Genomic DNA, 26,675 nt, shown 5'->3' on the forward strand with positions numbered 1-26,675 from the left:
TCTTAGTTATACAGAAAAGGAAAAACCAGTCATGATGTGTTTCAGTAGACTAGTCATTAAATATAACATTATATCCCAAAGCTTAATATTTAAAATCAACAAGAATGCCCTGAAGAAGTTATTACCCCCTTTTTATTGATGGGGAAACTGAGGCACATAACAATTAGATAATTTACCCAAGGTCATGTGATCTGTAGTGGTTAAAATGAGATTCATCCTAGAGGCTTGTCTCCAGAGCTAGATGGCAAACTGTTTGGTTTGAAATCTCATGCTGTCATTAGATGCTCATGCACTCAGAGCATTGTCTACATATCAGGAACTTCTCTTGGCACAGTCACAGTACCATCATCACAAAACAGATCATCAAGCAACCCCAGGAGACACAGGTGCCCTTGTGCAGATTCAGACATCAAGAGGCATTTGTTTCCAGTAAACTTTGACTGCCCTTGAGTGTTAACTAGTGTTTGCTATGATTCTCTCTCTCTCTCTCTCTCTCTCTCTCTCTCTCTCTGTGTGTGTGTGTGTGTGTGTGTTCGGGGGAGAAAGTGGATCACAGGAAGTGGCTGGTAATCTTAGACTTTTCCCATTGGCTGTGTACTTATTTGTACCTCCATAGTTCTTGCACGTGATTTTTCACATCTCAAAGTGACATTAATTCTACTTCTTAAAATTTTCTTTCCCCCCAAGAAATTCAGGAATTCGTTGTTGTTGTTGTTTTCTCCTGGAAAACATGGAGGTTTTTACTAGGAAGAAATATAACACTCTGAAAAAGGGGACCAGTGCCCGCTTTGTCTCTTGAATTCTGTGTATTGTACAATAACTCATGTTGGAGATGGATATTCCTATAGTAAAATGCATGGCCTTTGGGGCATCTAGTTGCTTTGCATATTAAAGTATTATTAATAGCAACAGTAAATATTTATTGGCTTTCTAGGTGTTAGGCATGATGAGCACATTTTAGACAATGACTGGCTTACTTCTTGATCAATCCTATTTGCTAGATATAATTAATATTATTTTACAAAAATGAAAATTTGATCTTAAAAGTATCATTTTCCCAGAGGCATACAGATTAGAAGTTGCAAAGACTTGAATGGGGTTCTTTGGCCCTCTGCTCTCAACTTATCCGTTACATGAGCTAGCTAGAAACCCAGTCGAGAAATTGGCCTCGACAGAAGGACAGAAGCATCGCTCTCAAAGCTTCCTGTTCCCATCCATCCCTGCTACCTTTCCTCAACCGGGGCTGAGTTCCATCAGCATAGAACATAAAGACATGTATCATTTAAGACCGTGCACATATGACCTCATCATGACAGCTGCAGAATGATCTTCGCCACTGCCACACTTCTCCAAACTTCTAGGTATCAGCTTGTCCTCAGGTTGCCGCACCAGATCTATGCAGTGTTTCATAAGCAGTTGGTACCTTTCTCTCTCCTCGTTTTCTCCAGCACTCCACCCCCATTACACCCCAGCTTGAGCTCTCAGAGTCTAGACTTGCCAGATAAAATGATAAGATACAAGATGCCCAGTTCTATTTGAATTTCAGAAAAACAACAAAAAAAAAAATTCAGCATGCATATGCCCTATGTAATATTTGGGACATACTTATACAAAAAAATATTCATTGTTTATCTGAAATTCAAATTTTACTTGTCACTTTGTATTTTTATTGGCTAAATCTGGCAACCTTACCAAAAATCCTCCTTATAAACATCTTTGTCCATTGGAACAACAACAACAAAAAACTTGAAATGATAAAATATGAATTTGTTGAATCTTCCAAATGAATCTTAAATTGAAAAGCAATCCCTTAACCCAAGGCTCTTGTTAAAATGCTGATATCCAGGCTACATATGAGGCCAGCGAAGCCCAGATTCCTAGAGGTGGCCATCCAGAAAGCCAGATATGAGCGCTCTCCTCATTTGGGTCCTGGGACATCAGAATAGAAAGCTTTTGATTATAAGCAATGACTTTAAGCTTGAAATCCCTTATAGAACTTTGGAAATCTAAATACATCCATACAAACATCAAAATAGTATTGGAATTGAAGAGGAAACTATCTTACATAGACTAAATAAGCAAGTTTGAGAGTAGAATAATATGAGAAATCCAAAGTTTCAATATAAGAATGAAATAGCAAACCAAAGAAAGTCAATTAAAAGTTGTGATGTCACATGGTAATGCAAGCTAAATTATTAGTTCACTGAGAGACCATTGCAGCTATCCACAGAGAAGGATAAGTACAGTAATACCCCAGAAACCACGATGATTCCTAAAGCTGAGAACGTTCACTAGATCTATAGACTGCAAATTGTGCTCTCTGTGCACATAACCAAGGGCTCTCAGAGAAAGGGTCATTTCCAGGCCTGAGGTAAAGAAAATGAAGGTAAATTTAGAACATCTTTCCCTGTTAGAAAAAAGGGACTAGTTTACAAATGAGGTTGAGTCCAAAGAACACAGGTTTCTGTTCAAAGGGTCTTCTGCTAAAAATTGAGGAGCATGTCAGGAGAAACAATAGCTATATAAAACCGAATTCATCCCAGCACTCAGGCAGAGGCAGGCAGATCTCTGTGAGTTCAAAGCCAGCCTGGTCTACTAAGTGAGTCCAGGAGAGCCAAAGATACACAGAGAAACCCTGTCTTGGAAAACAACAACAAAAATAAATAAATAAATAAATAAATAAATAAATAAATAAAACTGAACAAAAATAGAACATATCATATACTATAGCACAAAGAGAAGAGAAATTCCATGAACTTGGTATTTCCATGGTATAAACAAAGCATGGCAAAGCAAACAAAACTTAATTGTTCTATAGCTCTAACTTCATAGCTATGGAAGGGTGTACCTACTTTCCTCCTCCAAATGAAGAAGTCGCCTAGCTTCCCAAGGAGAACTCTAGCTTGCCTTTTTGTTACATAAAATTGTGCATACTCAGTGAAATCATTGTTTCAATTTCATATCTCCAGTTAAGGCATTAGGTAAAAGGTTTATGATGAAAAGGACCTTCATAAGATTTCAGAATAACTCTCAAAAACCTCTACATGGTAAAACATCAGTCTACCACTGTCATCACAGACACAAATGATAAGACCTGAGCCCCGTGACAGTGGGATGGTGTCTCGTGAGAAGTGAGATCAAGCACACAGCACCCTCTAAAGTGCTCAGCACTGACGTGGTGACAGTCCTGCCAACCCCTACAGCTAAGTTCTGCTTGCCGAATATAGGGCGAAGAAAGTACAAAGAAAATGCCACCATACGAAAAGAATCAAGCTAGTGCAGATCATAGAGTATTTGGAAAACTACTAATGTCAGCTTTTAAAATGGCGCCGACATTGAGGGGGAAAGTTGAGTATACCATTAGCTCTCCCTAGTGAAAGGAATCTAAAGACATACTCCACCTAAATGCAATTCACAAAGTTTTATTGAATTGGGCAAGGCAATATAGCTTTAAATGACACCTTGAAAGCTTAAAGCAAAGCTTATTTTCATGTATGATGATTACTAATACTACTAATAATAATAATAATAACAATAATAAGTGGAAGAATCTCCTTACTTAAAGAATACATTTAAAAAGTCTCTATAGTGAAATGTCATGATGCAACTCATTTTCAAGTGTTTCAGTAAATATGTGTAGATGTGTGTAGTTATGCACAATGTCTAAATATTTGTAGATAGAGCGAATAATTTTTGAAACTTAGTGAAAACTCTTTAATTATCCCACACACTTAAAAATATTCATAACAAGTGGGTGAAACTCTTCCTCAAATTTTGCCCCAAAGCAACCTGACAGGGCATCCCTGTTTTAAAGTATAATGTTCTCTGTAAACCAGTTCAGCCTCGTCTGCAGATTAGAATCATGGTCTAGCTGCAGAAAAGCTTTTCATATCATAGGAAATAGATTGTGCTATGAAGTTTATTTTTAAAGTGTACCCCAAATACTAGTTCAAGTCAGTGGACTCTAAATTAAGATGGCGGAAGACAAGCCTTCATTTAACTGGCATAGTATCTTCCACCTGTCAGCTGGAAATATTCATCACCTGCATTCCTCAAAGTGTATATATGTACCAGGAGCAAGAAGAGGAGATAAGAAGTTCCTCACGTAATTAAACCAGTCATATCTTTATATATAGTATAATATATAGTATAATAAGTGAATGGCCAGATGATGCGAGAACTGTTCTCTCACTTACGAAACCACCTAACACTCAACATAATATGAGTTAGAACTGCCCTTCCTTCGCTGAGTGAGGTGGATTGCTGCCTCACAGCAGGCCGTGGGTCTCACCATCCCACACCCTGTTCTTGCTGTGAGCTGCGCCAACCAAGGATATCTGTGTGGGCACAGTACGCACAAAGACAAGCAGTTTTAAATATGATTACGGAGTTCAGCCAGCTCGTACTTTCCTTGCTTGCTGCCATGCATACAATACATCCAAAATAAGGGCTGCTACTGGAGGCAGAGTCTTTGTATGAGAAAATACATGAATGGATCCCTGTTGCCCTTCAGCCTGGAGTCGGGTTAAAGGAGATCTGTGGCCCCTGTGTGCCTAACATGAACGAAAACAGATTCTTTCCAGTGGGGGTTAATGATAGTTGAGGAGCTGGACAGACCTTGTCAGACAATGGCAGCCAGCTAGCCAATAATAACCCTACTTGCCTTGTAGCGTTATTGGGGAAACTGAGATTTTGTGCTGCTTTTTACTGTCACACAACTACTGTCCTTTACCTAATAGTCTTGGGGCTGAAATGAGCCACTCCTGCCCGAGTTCTTCCTTGCCTTCGTGTGTGCACCCCACCGACTCCACCACGCCTCCCAGGACTGCACACACTGTTACATGAGGAAGTCTTCCAGAGTTCCAGAGGCACCAACCTCTACATGCGCCTCAGCTCCAGCTCAGACATAGCTTCTACTAATCAAACACAGGTCCTCCATTCTTCCATTTAAGCTGGTGTTTTACCGTAAACAGTTTAAAGGGTCTGGAAGTCTTCGGAGACCTAAGGACGAAGTGTCTTGTCTTCCCCTCCATGCGTCTTTAATTCTTGATTTGTTGCTTGCTGCTGGGGTTGGCCCAGAATATCCTCTTGACCTCTCTGTGCTTCAGACTCCATTACTCGATCAATAGGTTATGTCAAGTTCCAGCAGACTACTCTTTGGGCCAAATCTGGCCTGTCATTTGTTTGTGTAAGTAGTTTTGTTGAGACCCAGACTCACACATTTGTTTCAGTCCTGTGTGCAAAGCACTGAGTGATTGCAACCTGACCGAGGCTGGCCAGTATGCATAGCCCAACATGCTACCTCCATGGCCACTCCAGGGACAGGGTGACCCTGGGTTAGGTGAAATGAAAGGCTTCTGCAAGACACACTTTATCACGATTCTCTAATTTTGTACTGTATGTGGTTCTCTGAAAAGACTTAGGAAAAATATCTAGTAAATAGTAGCCTACCTGGTATTTTGAAGTACAGCCATTCCACCAAAAGAACAGCAACCTCATTGAGGGTGCAAATAGAGGGGAAAGTATCTCTTAGAAGGGAGAGATGCATGAGATTGTTGTAGCTATTTTGTCATTTCAAGGAGACCCTGGTTTGATACGGTGTGTGTGTGTGTGTGTGTGTGTGTGTGTGTGTGATTGAAAGTTCCAAATATCCAGCTCCTTTCACATTAATAGAAGGCACACGCTTCCTTCAAGAGGGAAAATATCTTTCAGAAACAGCATAATTTTCCCTAGCAGATAACAAATAGTTGGAAGTTTTCTCAGCTAGCAACCATTGTATCTGGTTTCAAATTTCTTTTTCAAGCCGAAGAAAATGATGATGATCTCTCAGCCATGGCTGTTTTTTTTTGACACAGATCTGAACTCAGAATTCTAAACAGGACTATGCAGACATGGAATACACTTCATCTCGCTCACCCATCCGTCTTCCCCGTCTCTGCTCATTTGCTAGAACTGCAGAAGTATTGAGTGTGGCGGGAGGACCTGAGCTTTCCAACCTATGCAAGTCATTATAAATGGCCTTGTGGCCAGGTAAAGGTTAAGGAGGCCTTTTGTTGTTCTAGTTTAACTTGTCTCTGCCACTGCAGCCTAATCATTCCACATAATAACAGCCTGATACACAGGCTCCAGTCAAAGTCGCAAGTCAATAAATCCATTCCTTCCTCCCTTTCAGCCAAGGTGTTGAATAGTACTGAGTGTGCCCTGTCACCAGATCCCACAGTCTATCACATCAAGGTCATCCGGTCTACAGCACATAAACCGAAAAAAAAAAAAAAGAAAGAAAGAAAAAAAAAACTTTTCTCTTCTCACTACCTTGCACACTGGAGGAGAGCCATTGCTGCCCCACAAGTAAGAGCAGAGGATTAAGAGACTTGGTTCAAAGCCTCAGGAAGCCATTGAATTGAGAAGCAAAGGCCTAGACAACAACTACCTACATTGCTCTCTTATATTTTACAAATGAGGAAGCTGCTGCCAGGCAGAAGGCGGGGCAAGATCCCAAGGCCGGTCTAAACACCGGCCCTGACTTTCAGCTGGGTGCTTGTCTGTCCTGAACAGGGCAGACAGAAGAATGCAAAGCAGATAGGAGAGAAGGCGCATGCATCACAAGCCCCACCTAAGAGTTTCTGCTCAGGACTCTGCTGGTTCATCACTTTTTCTTTCTTTTTTCCGAAAAAGCAATCATACCAGTTGAAGCCTCAGATTCTTTATTTGTAAAATGAGAGACCATAAAGCCCTCTGTTTCCAAGCGTTTTGGAGACAAGTTGGTTCATGGCATTGGCTCATCAAATGCCAGCTCTTGTTGCCACCATAGTTGTCCTCAGGATGAGGACACTTGCTGCACATGAACCCGCAGACCGCCACCTCCACAGTCCCTCTCCTTCTGCACCCTGAGTGCAGCCTTTCGGCTCTTCTCAATGAGACAAAGTGCTGCTCCTCAAATTATCTTTTCACCTCTGGTGTGAAAATAAAACCTGCTGATAGAGGATCCTTGGCAGTCTGCAACCTGAGTTACAGTCTGTTTACTTTGCTAAGGGACTCCCAGCTCCTTCAGGTCCATAAATTCCTTGCGCTAGACCAAGGGAGGGATTGTAAATTAACTTGAATAATAGGACTACATTTGTGTACCTTCCAAAGGTTTAAATCCCCTTCCATGAAAAAAAAAAAAAGTAACTCCTCATCTGCTGTCTGTTTCCTCTTAATTAGCTGCCCTACTGAGGACTCCTGGAGGTGAGGGCATAAAGGAAAGAGGGGAAATCAGAGCCAAATCTACAGAGTTTCAGCGTGGGTACTGAGACCAGCTTCCCACCAGGTAGATAAGATGGGCGCAATTATGTACCCAGCCCCAAGTCAGTTCTAATGCCTGTTTTATTTAGCAAAGCCTGGGATTCTCCTGTCTAATCACAACCTGGCATTCTACAGACTGTCAACAGGGCTCAGGGTCAGGTCTCAAGAGCCAGAGTTCCTCTGAGGTACTCTGTTAGAGTCTGTCTGCAGCCAGGCACAGAGTAACCAGTCCTAAAAAAATGGAATCCTTCATAAACATATTTTTGCCCAGATCTTCCCAGTAGAAGGAAATGCTTCCCATCAGCTACATGGCAACACCCAGAATCAAATGTATGGGAAAAACAAAAACAACAACAACAACAAAAGCAGCTCAACACTCAGGCTTCTGAGCAGTTCTGTGCGCTGACCTGACCTCGACCTAGTGTGACTTGAAGAAGATATTTGTCCTCGTGACATTCAAAATATCATAAAGATGGCTGGAATGATGCTCACAAACACTGCTTAATGTCAAATGGCTGATCTCTCTACTTGTCTAGACAAGGAACTACTGTCCACACTTTATCTGATCCCATTCTCCAACCAGTGGTGTATGGATTCCATAAGCTATCCAGGACCTGTCAATTCCCACCATCTCCCTGTGGGCATCAGTGATTAAATACTTCTTCCACTTCAGTCTTGAAAGCAGATTCTAAACTCATACAACGAGAGTGATTAATAGTCATGGAGGATGTTGTCTCAATTTTTAAAAGATAAATAAGAATTTCAAATTCTCATCTGTTCTCCTAACTAACCTCATGGGGTTGTATACAAACCAATATCATAGATAATTGTGTCATATACTGTGGTTCTCAGAACCTGTGCTTGGCATCTGCTCTTTCTTCTGAACAAACTTTAGTTTAGTTTAGTTTCTGAAGCTGAACTGACTTTATGATATGATATTCAGATATGATATTCAGAGATGGTTGGGAAATGTCACATAACTGGGTCCTGAGGATGCCAGGGAACATTCTAGAAGTCTCAGTCCTGCTCTGTTTTAGAAACATAGCAAAGAAAAGGGTTGTCCATTTGACTTGACAATTCTCAGACAAGAAATCCACATTCTGATTCCTAATAACTGCTAGAAAGAAATTTCAACTCTCTTTGTTCCACTGGCAATCTTCTTGGGCACAAGATTTATCCCAGATTTTAATTCAGGTTTGTGCCATAGGCCCTCAAGTATTAGCATAAGTGGGAGGGCATAAAAACAGAGTCCTCTGCCAGAGAAGGTGGTGGTCCAGAAAAGAAAGAATTGACTTTTCCAAATAAGAAGGCTTTAAATGTGTGAAGTGTGTGTGTGTGTGTGTGTGTGTGTGTGTGTGTGTGCCTGCGTGTGTGTGTGTGTGTGTGTGTGTGTTTTACCTCACTGTCCACCGAATACCAGGTGTGAATTTCAGCTTCGCTACTTGGTAGGTTAAACTCTTGTGACTCAGCTTTCTCATCAATAAAGTGAACATAATAACAATGTCTAATCAGTTAAATAATTGAGAGAATTCCACAAGGCAATTCAAGTAAAGAGCTTATAACAATGCAAACCTAAGATTAAGAACAAGTAGTTAATGAATACCCACCGTTGCCCATTTTTCTACCAGCCCTATGACAAAAGTTGTAGATGAAAGAGAAAGAAGAACATTTGTGAGGATTGGTGTTATCTTACCCACACAATTGCAACTTCCTGCTTCAGAACACTCCTTCCGGGTTCCATGCCTCTCTGCCCATCATCTACCATTGCCTCAAATTTCAAGTTAGATGCCCACTTCAAAGAAATGTCCCTGATTTCACTGCCCACAGTCACATCTGAGTTGAATATACCACAAAAGGGGTTGTAGCTATTGAAGAGAGGGCCCTATGGACCTTAGAACTCTCCTAGACTGAGGAGAAAAAAAACACCCGCTTCCCCTGACATGATGGCCTGCAAGGTTAGGAATCAGCCTCTTTCAGAATTGTGTAGAATTGTGAGGATCCTGTCAATCATTGGTTTTATTAGAAACCAGAACACTGGTCTGTGAGATGGATTCAGGTAGTCCTGGACATGAACTCGAGCTTCAGATGTGGACACGTGAAGCAGGCATACAGTATCCCTTATGAAGTTATCGCAGAGACCGAAAATAGCATTAAGGTGTGGGCGCACAGCTCATGGCTCCGTAAGTGTTAGCCGCTGATCCCAGGCTCGCATCCACATGCTCTGGGAATAACTAGGCAAGCCACAGCAGGAGCATCCTCTCTCTACGTTCCCTTCCTCATGTCTGGGAACTTCTGGCCATACTCACTTCCAGCAAGTGGTGGACATTACCGCACCAAAATCTCCCCTGATAAATCTCATCCATCCATCACCAGTTTCTAGGGAAAATGAAAACGGCCAGTATCCTTCCTACATCACCACCTTCAATCAGATGGTCCAGGGTGCAACACAGAGGAAGCACAGTCCATCTCCAGTTGCCCTGTCAGAACTTCTGGAGGTGGCTAGGTGGGTGTGCTGGTATCTTATACCATTCGCAGCAAACAAAATGGAGTGCTGTAGTTAATTGAAAAACGGCTCTGCCCTGCCTGCCATAATTGACATTAACTACTGTTTGGGGTAGGAAACCAGCCATTTCCAATTGATATTAAACGGGAAATCATTTAACATCAGTGGATAAAAACCAAGCTCAATTGTGCTGAATTAGGGAGAAATGCTTTGGCTCGTGTTAAAAAATGTTTCTGTGAAGTGGGATTTTCGAAAGTGAGTGAATATTAAGTCGGCTTAATACCTGTGTTAGGAAAGAGAAGAAGCACCTTTTCAGTCTACCCCCAGGCTTAGCAGAAAGCCGCCCACTGCTCTTTGAAAGAAGCTGTGTTCCGAGGTGGTCTTGTCTTTGAAAACAAAAGTCTAAAGAAGTATAATCTGGGCGAGAAGAGGAGATGAAAAGAAAGTGTCCTGTGCGCTTCTCCAGCGTCATCTAGCGTGACACGAAGGGAGATGGTGGAGCCTGCGGAGAAGACTGGACAGGACTGTCTTCACCTCATCCTTGATGCAAGAAAAATAAATAAGGGCCAGGTAGGCAACAGGAAATGGAGGCCACCAACTTTTCCCTCAAGCTTTCCTGGACCAACATAACTTAGCTGCCCCCGATTTCTTCCTAATGTGCATTGCGGCAGGTGTCTCAAATCACGTTGTCAAACTTTTGTACATGTTCTCATGGCTGGTGTATTACCAAGCGGAACTTTAGAAACCGCCCCACTGCCCTCCAAAGAAGAGGGAGAGCAAGTTCAACTTCTGATCCTTCACCTGCTTCAGAAAACAGGAAAAAAAAAAGTGGGAAGAAGGGAAGGATTCTAATGAGGAATGAAATGGGAAGGAGAAGATGGGGCCCTATGGGCAGAGGAGACAAAATGGACTTTATGAGCAAAGAAAAGACAAGAAAGAATTAGAGTCAGAGGGAAAGCTGCACAGGCCACACAGAGGCCACTCTCCCACCTACTGATGAAGGAACTGAGGTCCAAGGAGGTCCTGTAGAACCACAGGCCACTTAGTGTCACAGCCTGGTCCTGAAATCTACTGACTTGCTGTCCATTTTAAGCACTTTACACAGAGCACTTCTTCAAGGGCAAAGAAAAGAAAGCAAAAGGAGAAAGAAAACTGCTGGAATAGAGGTGCCTTAGAAGTGTCAGGCTCATGGCTGACACTTTACTTTAGAGCCCACTCCAGTCTCTGAGCCAACACTCACACAGGCTGTCTGAGAACCCGTGACACACTTTCCCCCTGATTCCTGCTGGCAGCTGTAGGTGCAGGCCTTGAGGGGCCCCATCCTCAACCTTTTTCCTGACTGGACCTTCCTGTCTGCAGTGTTTGTGGCTGAAACAACCTGCCAGGCCTCACCCCAAGGAGAACTCTCACTAGTGAACCCCAAGGCAGTCTCTAAGACTTCACCCTTTGAAGAGGGCTTTATCTGGAAATAAAATATGTCCTTGCCCACTCCTCAAAAAAAGTAACTAAATAAGTAGTTATTTTTCTTAAATGTACATCACAATCCTTGGCTCTATCAGGAGAAAACATGGTCTGCATGAGGTAGGCATGGAAAGTCAGGCCCACTAGGTAGAGTGTGAGAAACCCTCATAAAACAGCTAGCCTTGGGTCTTAAGGGAAAATGAGGTTTTGCCCCAAGAGTGGCACATTAGACAAACAACCTGTAAAAGAAAATAATAATAATAACTAAAAAAAGGTCATCAGAGAAAAGAAGACTTGGATCTGCTGCGCTGCCTGGAGGACGCACGTAGGAATGTGAGCGCCTGCGGCAAAGCTGTGCAGACGTGAGGGGCTGCACCGAGCTTCCTAGTCTAGATGTTCTCCTCACAGCAATGGCCTTCCCACACTGCTTCCCAACCAAAGATAAAAGGGATTCGACTTCCTGGCTCCCCCACCCACCCTTTGCTCATACTCAAGCATCTTTGGGCCAGAACAAGTGGCCACAATAGATTTGCCAACACCATAGCCCCTTGGGTTAGAAGGAGAGTGCCTAGCAAACAAGACAAAGACCAGTTCAGCTGCATTGTCACAGCCCTCTGTAGGTCATGGCTGAATTGTCCACATCTCTACTCATTCATTAAGCCAATCGACAAGTTAACATCAAGCCTATCTGCGATGCCAGACACCAAGCTCAGCCAGAGGTCCTAGAAATGCAGAAACACATTCTATGTTCTCAAGACTTTCCTGTTATAAAACTCCCGAGTCTGTGCCCATGAGTTACATCTAGGAACAAAATCCTATTGACTGTCTCATTCTGTGTATCCATTCAATTCCCCAAAGATTGATGGGTACCTCTGACTCAGGACTTTTGTATTTGTCATTTCCTCTTTCTGTTGTTTTTATCCTGATGCCTTCCTCATTTCCCTACTTGATTTTAGCAGCTTTCAAATCTTTTCCAATGTATCTTCTTAGATAATCTCTCTATACCAGTCTGAATACATGTTCTGTGTCACTATATCTCTTTTCAGTTGTTGGTTATTCATTCATTCATGTGCAATAGAATTAATATCATTTGTTCATTTAATGTTTATCTCTGTATCCTGCTAAATAGTGAGCTTGGAGAGACAGGGGTGTTCTTGAGTTTTCTCAACATTGAGTTTCTAAACCAGCGCTCACAACATCTTGAACACTCAGGAAATGTTCCTTAATCCTTGCTGAATTAAGACAATAAGATAATACTCCCATGCATGTAGGCTGTCATAAAAAATTAGGAGGAGATATTAATTTTAGCACATGGTTTCAGTCCTCATTTCTTGCCTTCGTTCATCCTAGCTCCATGGTGAAGTTAAGTATCAAAGAGATGGTAGCATGTAATAGAGGCTCTTCAAATCCTAACGGACAGAAAATAGAAAAAGACATCAGGTAGAAGCAAGGTTTAGCCCCAAGGACACACCCACAGTGGCCTTCAGTTAGGCCTCACCTCCTGAAGTTCCCAGTACCTCTCAAAATGCCACCCCCACTTGGAAACCAAACATTCAACACATGAGCTCAGGGCAGACAGTTTGTATTCAAACTATGGCACGTTTCTAGCCAGCTTCTTAACACTAGAGTTTGAGGTTGAAGCTACCTGAATAATCGAACTGAAATTTTCCCCAGCATATGCACATATTTTAAGAGTCGCTTTGGAGGTGTAAAAGAATAGAAGCTCAAACCACACTTGGCAATGTTCAGACTCTATCTACCAACTGTATAGTTTGGGCAAAGGCTTATGTAATCTGTGCTGGGCTGAAAAATGGCTCCTCCCTCAAAAATATCCTAGTCCAATCCTTAGGCTCCATGAATGTTGCTTTATTTAAAGGAAGGTCTTCACGGATGTGAGAACGTTAACTGTCCTGAGATAAGGAAAAATCCTAGTTGTCCTGGGGGACCCATAAACACAGTCCCTTGCTACCTTATAAAATAATCGCACCAAAGAGAATGGAGACAGAGGAGGAGGAAAGAAGGTGAGCACAGGGGCAGGGGCTGGAGTGATGCAGCCACAAGCCTGAAGCAAGAAGAGGTAAGGAACAAATTCTCCCCTCCTTCTCCACTGCCAACATCTTGAGGCTACACTATTTCTCTCTACAGCTGTGAAAGAAAATCAAATTTCAGTTGTTTTAAGATATCCAGTTTGTGTTAATTTAGTAGAGCTTCCATGGGTATCTGATCCACTCTCAAACCCTCAGGTACCTCATATGTAGAATGGAGACAATGACACATAACCTGTAGGAGTGTACCTTTAAACAAATCAAAAGGCCCTCGAGGAATAGCCCAGCCATGATGACCATGTCCATCCAAGATCAAAACATCTACATCAAAAAGAAAACTTCTGTCAATAACAAGAGACTTGGGTCCTTACCTCACTTTTCAATTGCCTGAAAAAAAAAAAAATCATTCCAGATGTGTGATGACTCTTCCCACCTGTGACGCAGATGCCCTTGTCTCGTTTACATGCTGCTACTTCGAGGTTGCCAGGAAGCCAGAGGCATGCCTGAGCAGTCTGGAAAACAGTTCTGGTCTCCCCTTAAGATTTCGCCGGATCTAACCCAACCTCTGCCATAGCCCAGATGCTCAGCGGATCTTTGTTGTCAGTGAGCCCGTGGCTCATTACAGCTTAAACAAATTTACTCAGGAACTTCCAAATGAATGGCTGGGGTACTGTTTCTTCTTATCCATATCTGGGTAGCAAACTGCATTGAACTCATCTGAAGATGATGGTGACATGTTTAGGGCATGATTGCCGGCACGACAGAGGTCCCTGCCAGCATCAAGGTAGTGCTGATAGGAACAATTTAAGGCTACTTCCTTGCATGTTCCTGCCTTTCCAAGTGCTTTCAAACTTAGCAAGATCTGTTCCTAAATGATACTTGGGTGGTTTCGCATTACAGACACTCAAGTATCAGCGTACGTAATTGTCTTGCGTCTAGCTTTAAATAAGGGCATAATAGCAGTGGATCTAGCTATGAAAAAAAAAAAAAACCAAAGAGGTTAATTTCATGCTGAGAGTGATGCTTATTCATGGATTATCATGGTTAGGCTAAACAACAGTTCCCCTCACTCATGCCCATTGCGCACTTCTCTTAGTATGATCTACATTTCTAGGAGATACATGAGATATTTTGACAGTTATGTAGATGTGAAGGTAGGTTATTTTCTTTTGATGGTATTTCAAGCTCATTTAAAGTTATTGAAGCAGTAACCTTAGTAATATAGCTACTGGTACAATATTAATGATAAATCTGCTTAAAGCAAGTAAGAGATATTTTATGGCCATTATAAATATGAGTCACCCAGACCAAAGCCAGCATAACAAGACCAAAACTTTTCATGAATGTCTCTCTGCAAGATGAGAGGTTGTTTTCCTGTTTTTTTTTTTAATTTTACAGTAAATAATAGCTGAAGTTGATCTGAAGCTGGATCAGCATGCACAACCTTAGACAGGGGAGAGGGGGGTTAATTTAGGTTTCTGGGAAAACTCAAAGCCATATTTTAGGGGCTGCTATGTCAAAAACCAAGAACAACATAATTCTCAGAATGTTTTAATTCCATTAAAAAGATATATAGAAAATTAGATCAACCCATCAAAAATATCCTAAAATACATTAGCTAGATGGTGTATTGACGCTTTCCTCTGGGGAGCCGTAACTCTCCAGGGAAGAGCACAGCCCTTTACAAGGTCAGAGCATCACTTATTCACTCCAAACATTCATTTTGCGTCAGCTGTGTGCTAGAAACCAGGCTAAGCCTAAAGGAAACTTCACGAGCACTTTCTTTAGGATCACTGGGCTTATAACCTCAGTGTGAATGGGAGCCTTAAACAAAGTTTGCCAATGAAGTACTAACAGAAAAATAGAAATGCTCTGATAATAAAATTGCCAATATAACAGAAAGTAAATGGGAACTGAGTATCTATTCGATGAGCTGGCAATGTCTTTTCAAGGGGCCTCCGTTTACACTCAGCTCTCTTATTTGCCCATTTTTTATCTAAATAATAGAGAATATAGTTAAAGGGGAAAGGAGAAAGAATAAGTGACAGTGTCAGAGAAACAAAACAAAACAAAACAAAACAAAAAAAAAAACAAACAAAACAAAAAAGAGTTAAGGCCAGGCATCTGAATGAGGCATTCCAAAAACTTTATTTGGAACTCATAGTGATGGGCAAAGCGGTCATGTTCGCCACACCCTGACTCGGTCACACGGAAGGCACAACTCCACTACACCTATCCGCCAGGTTCCCTCCTAGCCAGAAGTGCTGCTGCCTCTGTGCCTTCGTGCTTGTCATGTGCATCCATGTTAACATATCCAAGATGGCAGCACTCATGTAAGCCAAAGTGAGGGATGCTGCCTGTTAGGACTTGGGTGTCTTAAAACAGCTTTTCCCACCTGAGTTTCATCTTCCTACTTCCTCCACATGTGGAGAGTGCTCCATCACTTTTCTTGCAGTGAAAAGTGGGCAAATTTTTCAGAAGGATGGGATAATTCTCCACAGTCACTAAATTCCCTTAGGGACAATGTCCTCTCCTGAAGCATAGATCCACCTAGTTCTGTCTGGTCTAGGCCACTCGTCTTGCTGTCTGTTGCCATCTTCATGTTGACTTTCAGACTTGACTGTGTCATTTTCCCAGAATGCAGTGCTAGGATGCCAACTGAGATGAGCTGTCAGCTCAAGTAACTTGCCTTCCAGGCCCCCTTTTGCTACTTTCCCCACCAGGCATAGTCAGGCACAATAGTAGGTAGATTCTTGTTTTCTTGGAGTTATATATTTCTATGTGTACTACAAATTGGAACTCTTCTCTGTTGCTGAAACAACAAGTTCTTTGTCTTGAATCCAAGAAAAGGTCTGAAATAAAACTTGAACAGCAAAGTGTGAGAAATGCAAGATTTTTATTTAAAGAGCCCTGACTTCCTCTGACTGGGAGTGGAGAACAGATGAATGACGGCTTCCTGCAGGTTCTGTTACAGAAACACCTCAGCCCTTACCTGGGTTCCTGAAATACCAAGTAAGAAGTCTCCTTTGGTATATATGAGACTGCTGAATATATTCAAATACTTAAGTCTCTCTCTCTGACTCAGAAAAGAAGATATACAAAAGAAACTCTAGACACTTTCTATGAAGGTAAAAATTGACTAAGTCATAAAATAATTGATGACCAGAAAGCAAAGAATACGTGAAAATCATCCTTTTTGCAGTCTGCATTTCAAGTGAAGCTGGCCAGTGGGTCAAAGGCGAGATTCTTGTCTATGTCCTTATTTCTTCCTAGGGACACAGGATGTCCAGCTCTGACGCTATAGACATGTTTGGCTGGCTGCAGAAATGTTTGAATTTAGTCAGAATACTATTTAGGAATAGAATAAACAGTAACTCCTATATCACTGAAGAGGTTTAGGTAGCCACAAGTGCTATTAATATTGCTTCTTCCCTGAAATATTTTTTTAATTACACTCCTGATTTTCTATTTGGAGACATCATAGAACTGTTCTGGTGAATTGTCACCCAACCACAAGTCAAATATGTGTTAAATATGAAAAAGTGATGCCATTCTCACAAGTGCTCAATGATGAAACCAGAACATCTAAAGATAGTCCAGGGAATTACTGACTATACTTTATGAGACCCCCATTAAAACAAACAAATGAATAAATGTGGGCTCTTGAGCCCTAAAATGTGTAAGCCACCTCTCTTTTTTTATTTCAATAAAAGACATATTGTATCTTTAAATTACACACATTTTGAGCTAGGAAACTTCTGATAGTTTTCTCCTTCTCTTTTTAAAATAAAGGAAGAAAGGAAAGAGGAGGTCCTCATTAAGTAGCAACGGCAATGTGGGGAGCTCTGTCTGTGATGAGCTCTCTTCAACGTTGAAGTTAATATTGCTTCTTCCCTGAAATATTTTTTTAATTACACTCCTGATTTTCTATTTGGAGACATCATAGAACTGTTCTGGTGAATTGTCACCCAACCACAAGTCAAATATGTGTTAAATATGAAAAAGTGATGCCATTTTTATCTGATCTGTGGTTCATTCACGCACCATTATCTACTTTTAATTAAATAATATAGAATGCACGTGGTCAGCAGTTTGACTTTTCATTTCCTTACAATGACAGTGATTCGGCTTGATTGTTCCCACCTACCCAGCAACTGCACATTAGACACATGAGCCTGGTCTGATACTGATCCAATGTCTGGACAATTCAAATTCCTCCTGAAAACACCTACTGTCTAACCACACCTAGAAAAGAGCAGAAGAACCTGCCAGAGAATATGCTCCCTCCCCGAGCCAGTATGCCGTCCGTCCGTCTCTCATCACCTGACGCTCTTCAGCTTCACCACCTTTCTTTCCTCGTGCCGTGTCCCTTGTTGATTTATAGTCTGCTAAGTTCATTAAAGATCCAGTGTGACTCCCGTGGAATTGCCTAAGGCAGAGAAGAAAGACCTCCACTTGCAGGCTGCTATGAACTCGGACAGTTTACTACTTCATTAAGGCGGCTCTTCCCTGGACAGTGGTGTACTGTGAAGCCTCCTTCCTCAGCCTCATAGCCCCACCTTCATCCATTCTCCTGAAGAACAAAGATGGATTAAAGACAAAGCCTTCCCATTCCCATCACTGTTGTTTTATTCCCATTGTTGATCTGTTTCCCAGGCTACTGCTCTGTATGTAGTTTCTTTTATTTTTTTTTTTCAGTCAGTTTGGATCTAAATTAGACAGGGACTCTTCAGAGGCAGTTTAAGCTACTAAAAAAGGGAGTGGGGCTCTTGCTGAAGAACAGCATGTGTGGCCCCTTCCCTGAAACACGGGCAATCCTTGGAAGAGCTGTCCCTCACACACACCAGGAAAGTCCTAAAATTATTTCAAAGATGAAAGTTCTCAAAAAATGGTTTTGGTAATCCAAAGGAGAATAAAGAAGATTAGGTTAATGATAATAAGCTAGAAGTGACCCTAAAAATGAAGTACTTTTGAAAAGAATCTTGATTTATTTGTAATTAAATGTATGATCTCAAAAAACCATATTTTTAGCCAAACCACAGAACTTCTTGATAATAATAATAATACTTAGCACTTAAACAAGCACTTCAGATCCACAAAGTGCTTTACAAACATTGGCTAATTAATTGTTAACAACACCGCAGTGAGGTGGGTAAGTATTATTCAAGTATTCTCTTGAATGTTCAAGCCAGGATTATAGCAAATCCAGAGTGGGTTGTTATTGATGGTGTGTGTGTGTGTGTGTGTGTGTGTGTCCATCTTCCTCAACTCTCACTAAATGAAGGACTTAAGCATACCTTATGAGTAGGAAGATGGCTCATCTGGGGAATGACTGAAGTCTTTCCAGAATTGTGGCTTGGGAGTTTCCCTCATAGAAACAAAACAGTCTCTGAGGTAGCTTCTCTGAACTGGCAAGGGTTTGACGTAACTGGATAAGGACCAGGTTGCAGACAGAAAGCCAGCCAGCCTCTCCCCCACATTCTTTACCAACTGGTGCTTTAGCTCTCCTCGCCTTTGATAAGAAAGAGTAACACTCACCTCAAAAAGAACTTTTATCACTAGTCAGGGAAGGATGGTTGGCAAAGAAAACACCTCAGCCTAGGAGAGACTGGCATTCCTAAGGAGAACCAGACACAGGGCTGGCCTTGCATGGGATCTCTGGGAGTTGAGCAAGAACAGCAGAGGCTAGGGGGAGCCGTATATTTGAACTGCCCGTGATGAGAAAGCCAAGGTGGCTATTCAAAAGACCCCTTGAGAGTACTGCTAGCACTTTCTTTTGGCTGAAGGTGTTGTGACCTCAACCAGTGAAAGCCACTGTCAAAGCATTGGTCTCTTTCCTGGGTTAGATAACATAATACCAAAGATGACCTTGGGTTTCCCATTGATTCCTTCATTTACTCATTAATAATGGCTAATGTGTACTGAGCATTTCCTTTGTGAAGGTCACTCTGCTAAATTCTTTAGTTTTATTTAGTTATTTAATCCTCACCACAATCCCCTCAGGAATGTTCCACTATCAACCACATTTGAATCTCTGTAAAATAAAGACTAGAGAGGTGGCTGAACTGGCGGAAGCCACACAGCTGCTGAGTGCTAGCACTGTCTGACCGAGGCTGTGCTCTCCTTCTCGGTACTTTTTAGCCTGTAGCTAAGTGCTGGGCATTAACACTGAGCACACGGACACAGAAACAAACTCTCCCAAAGCAATATGTCATTTCCAACTGTAATCAGGATTGTGAAAGAAAAGAGAGCTCAGAGTTTGGTGAGAGAAGCTGGAAACAGTATGCAGCCGAGAGAATCCAAGCAGACCCCTCCAAGCAAATGACACTTAAATTAAGACCTGACAAATAACAGGAGTTAGCCAGGCAGGGAGTTATGGAGAGCAAGCATCCAGTCAGACAAAGACACGTGGAGGACCTGAGGTTCGAGGACAGAAGACCAGAACAATGAGTGGAGAGGGACCCTGGGGGAGGTCCATAAGGGAGAGACAGGGCTTCAGGAGTCATGTGTATCAGGAACAACAAGTTCAGTGCCTGTGAAGCAAAGAACATGGCAACAAGGCCATGAAGAAAGCAGGAGTATATTCCTCCCTCGTGTAAAAGAAAGACAGAGATGGTTTCCAGCATCAGCAGGGCAGCTTCCTGGACTGGATTTATTTCATCTTCCCTCACCGTCATCCAGCCTATGACAGGTCCCTAAGAAATCATAAAAAAACAATGGAGATCCAGCCCTCGTTGCGGCATTCCAGGTTAAGAGGGGAGGACTGGCAGGCCAAAGGTATTCCCAGATCAAGTTTCTCGAAGCACTTTCCAGAATCCTCCCCACAAACAGGTCCACTTACAAACAGCTCTTTTGTTAGAGCTGCTAGAAAGCCGTGTCTGTTTACAAGGGAGGTGGGGAATAGAATGCTGTGGCAAGGCAGAGCCCGCTTCATGGGGGAGGGAGAAGGAGCATCAGGAAGGCATAGGTGAAAGTCTGAATTTCACTGGAAGGATGATAGAAAGCCCATGGAAGGTTTAAGAGAAAAGTCATCCAGTCAGTGCATCCTTAGGGACTCTGGCTGTCCCGTGTATGTAGACCACTGATGGAGCGAGAGCAGGCATACAATATGAGCTTTAGGCTACTGTGGTTGTCCAGGGAAGGGACAGAGGTGACATGGAAGGCAGATCTTTTGAAATAAGAAAGCACGGTGGAATTGAGATATGTGTCGAGAGCGAAAGAGTGGAGATGTTTATCTGTTTGACAGGGGCCTGTAGCTATGGGGGCTCTCCAGGATAACGCCTCAGTTAGCGGCACCTACATACATACAGCAGAAGGTGCCAGTTACACAGAGGGGAAACACTGGAGGCACGGAAGACGTGGGCGTGGAGGAAGGAGAGATTTTAGTTCTAGACATCTTAAATTTAAAATGCAAGTGAGAGATCCAACAGAAGATGTAGACAGTCGACAGTTGGACATGCGGGCCTAGAACTCACGAAAGAAGTGGTAGCCACAGATAAATATTTGGGAGTCATTGCCTAGAGTTGATGTTGAAATAACTGGGGTTTCAAATAAGTTCTCTTTGGGAGAAAATACCAGATACAAATGGCAGAAGTGATAGAATCCAGGGGAGGGAAGGGCTGAACTGAAAGCATGGAGAAGGAGACAGAAATGAGACGCAGAACAGAGGTGGCCCTGTGTCCACTGAAGGGGCCACTAGCACAGGTAGGAAGATGAGGATAAGCAAGGGAAAGATAAATGAGAGAAGTCTTTAGTGGCTTCAGTTCTCTCTGGGGAAATGCAAATTTCCACAACAATGAGAAAGCTTACCCCATCTATCCCACGGGCAGAGAGGAGAGAGGTGAAGAGCATGCTGGGACAGCAAGCCTGAAGATGCAGGCATTCTTGCACACTGCTGGGGGGAGTGTAAATTGGTGCGAACTCTGTGGAGAGGGATCCGACCACATCTATTAAACAGCGAATGGTGCACGATTTGACCCATCTATAATACTTCAAGGAATTTATCTTACAAGTACACCAACACATGCACAATGACACAGCTATAAACATAGTCATTACTGCACAACTTATAATAATCAAACACTGAAAATAGCCATCCTTAGTGGGCTGGCTAAAAAATCCATGTACACCTTGTAGTAGAATGAAATCGTAGTTAAAAGAGCGAGAATGCTGGGTGGACTGAAATGGGTTCATCTACGATAGAAATATAATTATGCTCCCCTAAGGCATAACTTCCTAGAAAGTGAGAAGAAGGGATGTGGGCGTGGGTTTTGTATGAATTGTGAGTATATTAAGATTGGTATGTGATGTGTGAGATGAGAGACAAAGATGAAGGAAGGAGTGAGTGATGGACACACGTCATTATGAGGGTCTAAGAGTTCAGGGTCAAGCATCAACAAGAATGTTGTAAGCAAAGAACATGTTTTTCTGCTGGGGGAGGTGGTTAATAAGAGGTAATTACATTAAAAATAACACAAGTAGAGGGCTTATGGTTCCATGGGTAAAGGCATTTGTTCTATAACCCTGAGTCTTATCCCCAGACCCATGCTAGGCGAAAAGAAAAAAACTGACTCCACAAAGTTGTCTCTGACATCCTCATATACACTGTGACACACAAGTCCCTACCCCTGCCATACACAAAGCAATGATAACATTTGTAAATAAAACACATGTAGAGAGAGGAGAAACTAAAAGAAGCAGGCCGTAAGGGTGTGGCCCAGAAATAGATGTGAGATGAAAGAGAATTAATTTTATTTATTTATTTATTTATTTATATTTAATGATATGTACAGCACATGTGAGTGCAGGTGCCTGAAGAGCCCAAAAGAGGGTCTTGGATTTCCTACAACAAGACTTACAAACACTTGTGAGCTGTCCAGTGTGGGTGCTGGGAATCAAACAGCAAGAGCAGTGCCTGCTTTTAACCACTCACACATGTCCAGCCCTAGAAGGTCCTCAAAAGGTTGAAGACATTTCAATGAATTGTCATAGGCAGGTGTACTATCTTCAGACACCAGACCATAGACTCTGTGAGGTAATGCTGGCAAGGTTCTGTTCTTAGGATGAGTACAGCCCAGTAGCTCAAGTGGAAGATGGGAAAGTGATCATTGGTTATATAAACAATGGCAATGCTCTGGGCATAACAATTTCTTTTTTAAAAAAGATTTGGAACTGCACTCTATACTGCAAGAGTATCACTGCGCTTAAGAGTATCAAGTGCACTTAACCTTTAACCCTGAAAATTTCTCTATTATGAATAAAATTGTTGGCCTTTGATGACGAGAAAGCACCCAGAAGGAACTCTCATGAGCATACTGCCCTAATAACCACTACCTAATTCACAATTCTAAGGCTATGATAATGCTGAAACCCCCAAGTGCACAGGCTTTCAATGGCTCTAGATAGTCTACAAAGTACAGCCTAATATGGCAAGAAGACCTTTTATCTAGACCTATTCTTCCCGATCCAGGCTCAACAGCTCTCAATACCTGCTTAGACTCAGGCGGACTCATTTTGATAGCCATACTATCCATCTTATACCTGCTTCTAGAATTATCCTGGCAAGAGAAAAGATATTCTAAAAAGAAACACATGTGCCCCTCCCTTTGGCTATAAGACTATCAGTATGGACCTCAGGGAACTGAGAATTCCCCAGGAGAGTAATCCTGGATAAGGAAAAGGCTGAGGCCATGATGCCAGACATAGAAAAAGATCTTACATAGTTCTGACAACTTGTCAGACCACCCTACCCTGCAGGAAAGACTGGAGCCCAATCATGGGTACCTGTAACACCTTGACTAGGAACCCTTTGTTATGCATATCTCTTGCCCTCTATGTAAACTCAAATCTCATGTTAATCCAGCAAAGTTGAACGTGGGCCTCACTGAACCTTTTTATTTGTTCCTTACCCCAATGTGACCACATTCAATAAACCTTTCTTTTCACTTTATTTGTGAAAAGTAAGAGAGAGAAAGAGACAGAAACAAAATTTAATGGTCTTGTTTAGGACTGGTGGCCCAGAGCCCTAACAATTCCTTTCACATTTTTATTTATGGCCTTTGCTTATTTGAAATAATCTTTCTCTCTTCTACCTCAAGTTCAAGTCTAACTTTCCCCTTCAACATCCTCTGTCCAGACACTCATAAAGCCTAAAAACACAAAAACTAGCCAAGCTTCCAAAAGGGGTGCCAGAAACGAGGGGAGCAGACTCTACTTACTCATTTGTGTTAAAGGAAACTCAAGCACTGGCGTGGGGACTCCCTGGAAAGTTGTAGGCAAGAGGGGGATTTTCTATTGTTCGGGGCTCTCTAAGATCAAGTTTAAACCATTTCCTGACCAGTTCTCCATGGCTCTAGCCAGGTTCAAATCCCCTGGAAGTCTCAAATGTAGTTTCTGAATTAATAATTCCTCCCAGCTTTGATGTCTTCATTTGTGAAGTCCAGAACAGAGTGTTTTTAAAGGAAATGGGAGAAGGCCTGCTCAAGGGGGGCATTATGGGAGAGGGAGAAGAGCTGTAACTTTCGCAAACGCATCTGGATGAATGAGGCTGACTTCCTGTGACTGATGTCCCCCAAACACGAAGCTAATGATTAAATTAAAAAATGCAAATCCCCAAGATGTCATCTGCTGCTAGGCGAACTGATGGAAAGGAGCCTTACAAAACAGTCCCTACATTGTGTGGGGAGCTGAGAGGAGGTATGAATCAAAACAACAGAGAGCCATACGGTGCTAGCCAATGGCCAAGAAAAGAAAAAAAAGAAAATTCAACTCAGAGGACAGAGAAAACTCAAAAGCATGCAGTGAGATTCCCCCACCCCACAAATTCTGACAGTTCTCTGGAAATTCTAACGTGGTGGAGGATAGAAAACAGAGCAAGGTGTCAGGAAGCAAATCCGCAGCCATCGCCCGTGCAGAGCTGCTCAGCAAGCAACGTGACAGGTGGCTATCCTTAGCACATACAGCCTCAGCCAGGTCTCCCCATGCATCCTTTTCATATCCTGGGGAAATGGGACCACTCCTTTTGCAAACAGAACTGGTGATGGCAGGGTGCCCCAGAATGCCCAGGAGACTCGGGAGGAGCCTTCCCTCTCCTACTAGCAACAGTGAGGAGTTCTGTTTGGGAGATGCAGGAGAGCCGGCTTCCTTGCATCACCTTGTGCTCTGGCGTGGCTGTGGCTTGAGTTTGTGTTACAGCTTGCCTCTTTATTTCAAACTTCCTTGGAGCAAATAGCTGACTGTGTTCCATCCTCGTCAGCCTATTGCTCACTGTATAGCATGGCTTCTCAACCTGGAGTTTAGGAATTCCTGGATGTTCCAAGGAACACTGAATACAATTTCTTACATGTGTGGTAGGGGCACTTTAGGAAAAAAGGAGCCATTGATTTTACTTCATTTTCAAACAGATCTGTTACGTAAAATTAGTTTAAAGCCACCGATTTGCCTCATGTAACCAAAAAATGGTAGTCTCAGTTACACAGAATATGACATTATGCCTTCCAGATGTGCAAAGAACTTGGAGGGAACGCCATTAGAATCTGGTGTTCAGATCCAGAAACACCCACTTTACAATCCCTCCTTTTCAGAGTAAAAGAGATATGATATACATTCTTCTCTCAGGGCATATGACTTGATCAGAACTGTGCTGGAAATAAGGGCTCTTTATTGTGGTCTTATTTCTAGTGTGATTAATGAATGAAATGCCCAGACTTACCCAGAAGTCATCCTCATTACTTTATAAACAATATTAAATTACAGGCCTTACAGGAGACATCACAAACCAACAACTCCCATTCAACGTGCATACATCTTTGCAGCCTATTATCTGTTATTAATACAGCCATACAAACTCAGAAGAGATCACAGAATCCTCCCCCTCACGGAGCCGAAGAAGAAAATGAGAGCCAGGGTCACAGAGCACCTTGCCTTAGAAGAAGATCATCTGACTTGAGCTCCAAAGAAGCACAGCCAAGAGTTTGAAGCTGACAGGAAACTGAGCCCAAAGGATTGCCTGGCATTTGTTTCAGATGGCACAGCTTTGTGCCCTCCCTGTCATGTCCAGAGGGTGTTTTCCCTGGGCAAGCTGTGCTGAGGGTGGCAAATCAGTGTGTGTGTGTGTGTCCTGGATTTCATTCAATGCTTTCTCTCTGATGACTGGTTTCATGAAGCAGGTGTGGGTGAGCTGGGCGCACAATCATCTCCCAACACCCCAGTAACAGAGAGCAGAGAGTGTCCCCATCTGGTGCCGAAGTCTATCTAGGACATCTGCCCTGATTTTCCTTCACCAGCCAGGACTTCAGCTCAAACAGTACCTTGGGATTTTCCCCAAAGGAAGATGTCTCCACAGAGACCAGGCCTGATCTCAAGGCCAGGATGCTCATGCTGGATGATGGTTTTAAAGAGCATGGGTCGATTTGCTTGTGGACAGCTCCTTGATTTTGCTCTCCCTGCTGTTGCTCATGACCAGATCTGTGCTATGTGCTTCCTTCGGGCAGAGCAGCAGGAGGTTTTGCTGTCTTTTCTCTTTTTCAACTCTTTCAGACCCAGCTGCTCAGGTGAAGTGGACCCTTAGAGGCCGGAATCACATCTCCACCCCAGGCGTCTGGATCACTACTAAGAAATTAAAGTGCTCTGAATCCAAGTCCTTATTTTGTGCCACCACCACTTTGTCTTTCCTCCTCGTTTGCGCGGTTGGATTCACAGTTCCATTCCAGTCTCTCGGAGGCTGGAACCCGTCACAGCCGTGTTGAAGGCCGGCAGGTGACAGCAGACACAGAGGAGTCACAGTGATCTTGGAGCCACAGTCGGGCTTTGCACCCTGTGGAGTTTGACTGAGATGATGTGGGAGCGAAGGGCCATCTCACTCCTGTCTTTTTCCAATTCAATCCAGAAAGCTAAAGGGCAGTAGGATGACGGTCGGCGGGGATGGACATCGGCAGTCATCTGGGCAACTTGCTACCACCCACAGGTCACCCAGCCGCTCTCAGGCCTCCTCCCCAACACTCTTCCCAATCCATTATTCATCCAGCAGAATCAGCAGAGGGGCAGAGGGAGCTGGCTGGAACCACCACAACAAACTAGCCCTAGGCGAAACTGGAGCGTCCAAATGGCTTGTTTTCAGTGACCTCTGCTCTTGCCGAAATACTTTCTCCCTTTTCAAAACTAATTTTCTCCCTGGGGCCTCAGGCTCCCAAGCCCGGTCGGAGTGAGTGAAACTTCCTCATTCACACAAAAATGGTGGATGCCTTCTGCATATTCAGACTAGTAAGCACAGCTTTTTAAAATGGTCTTATAGTTTTGTGTTTTTTTTTCCCCATGGTGCAATTATTATCGGGAGGAGCTCTTTGAGGCTTTCTAAACACCCCTCAAATAATTCCAAAGGCCCC

Source organism: Meriones unguiculatus, chromosome 12 (genome assembly GCF_030254825.1).
Source record: "Meriones unguiculatus strain TT.TT164.6M chromosome 12, Bangor_MerUng_6.1, whole genome shotgun sequence".
NCBI classification, from domain to species: Eukaryota; Metazoa; Chordata; class Mammalia; order Rodentia; family Muridae; genus Meriones; species Meriones unguiculatus.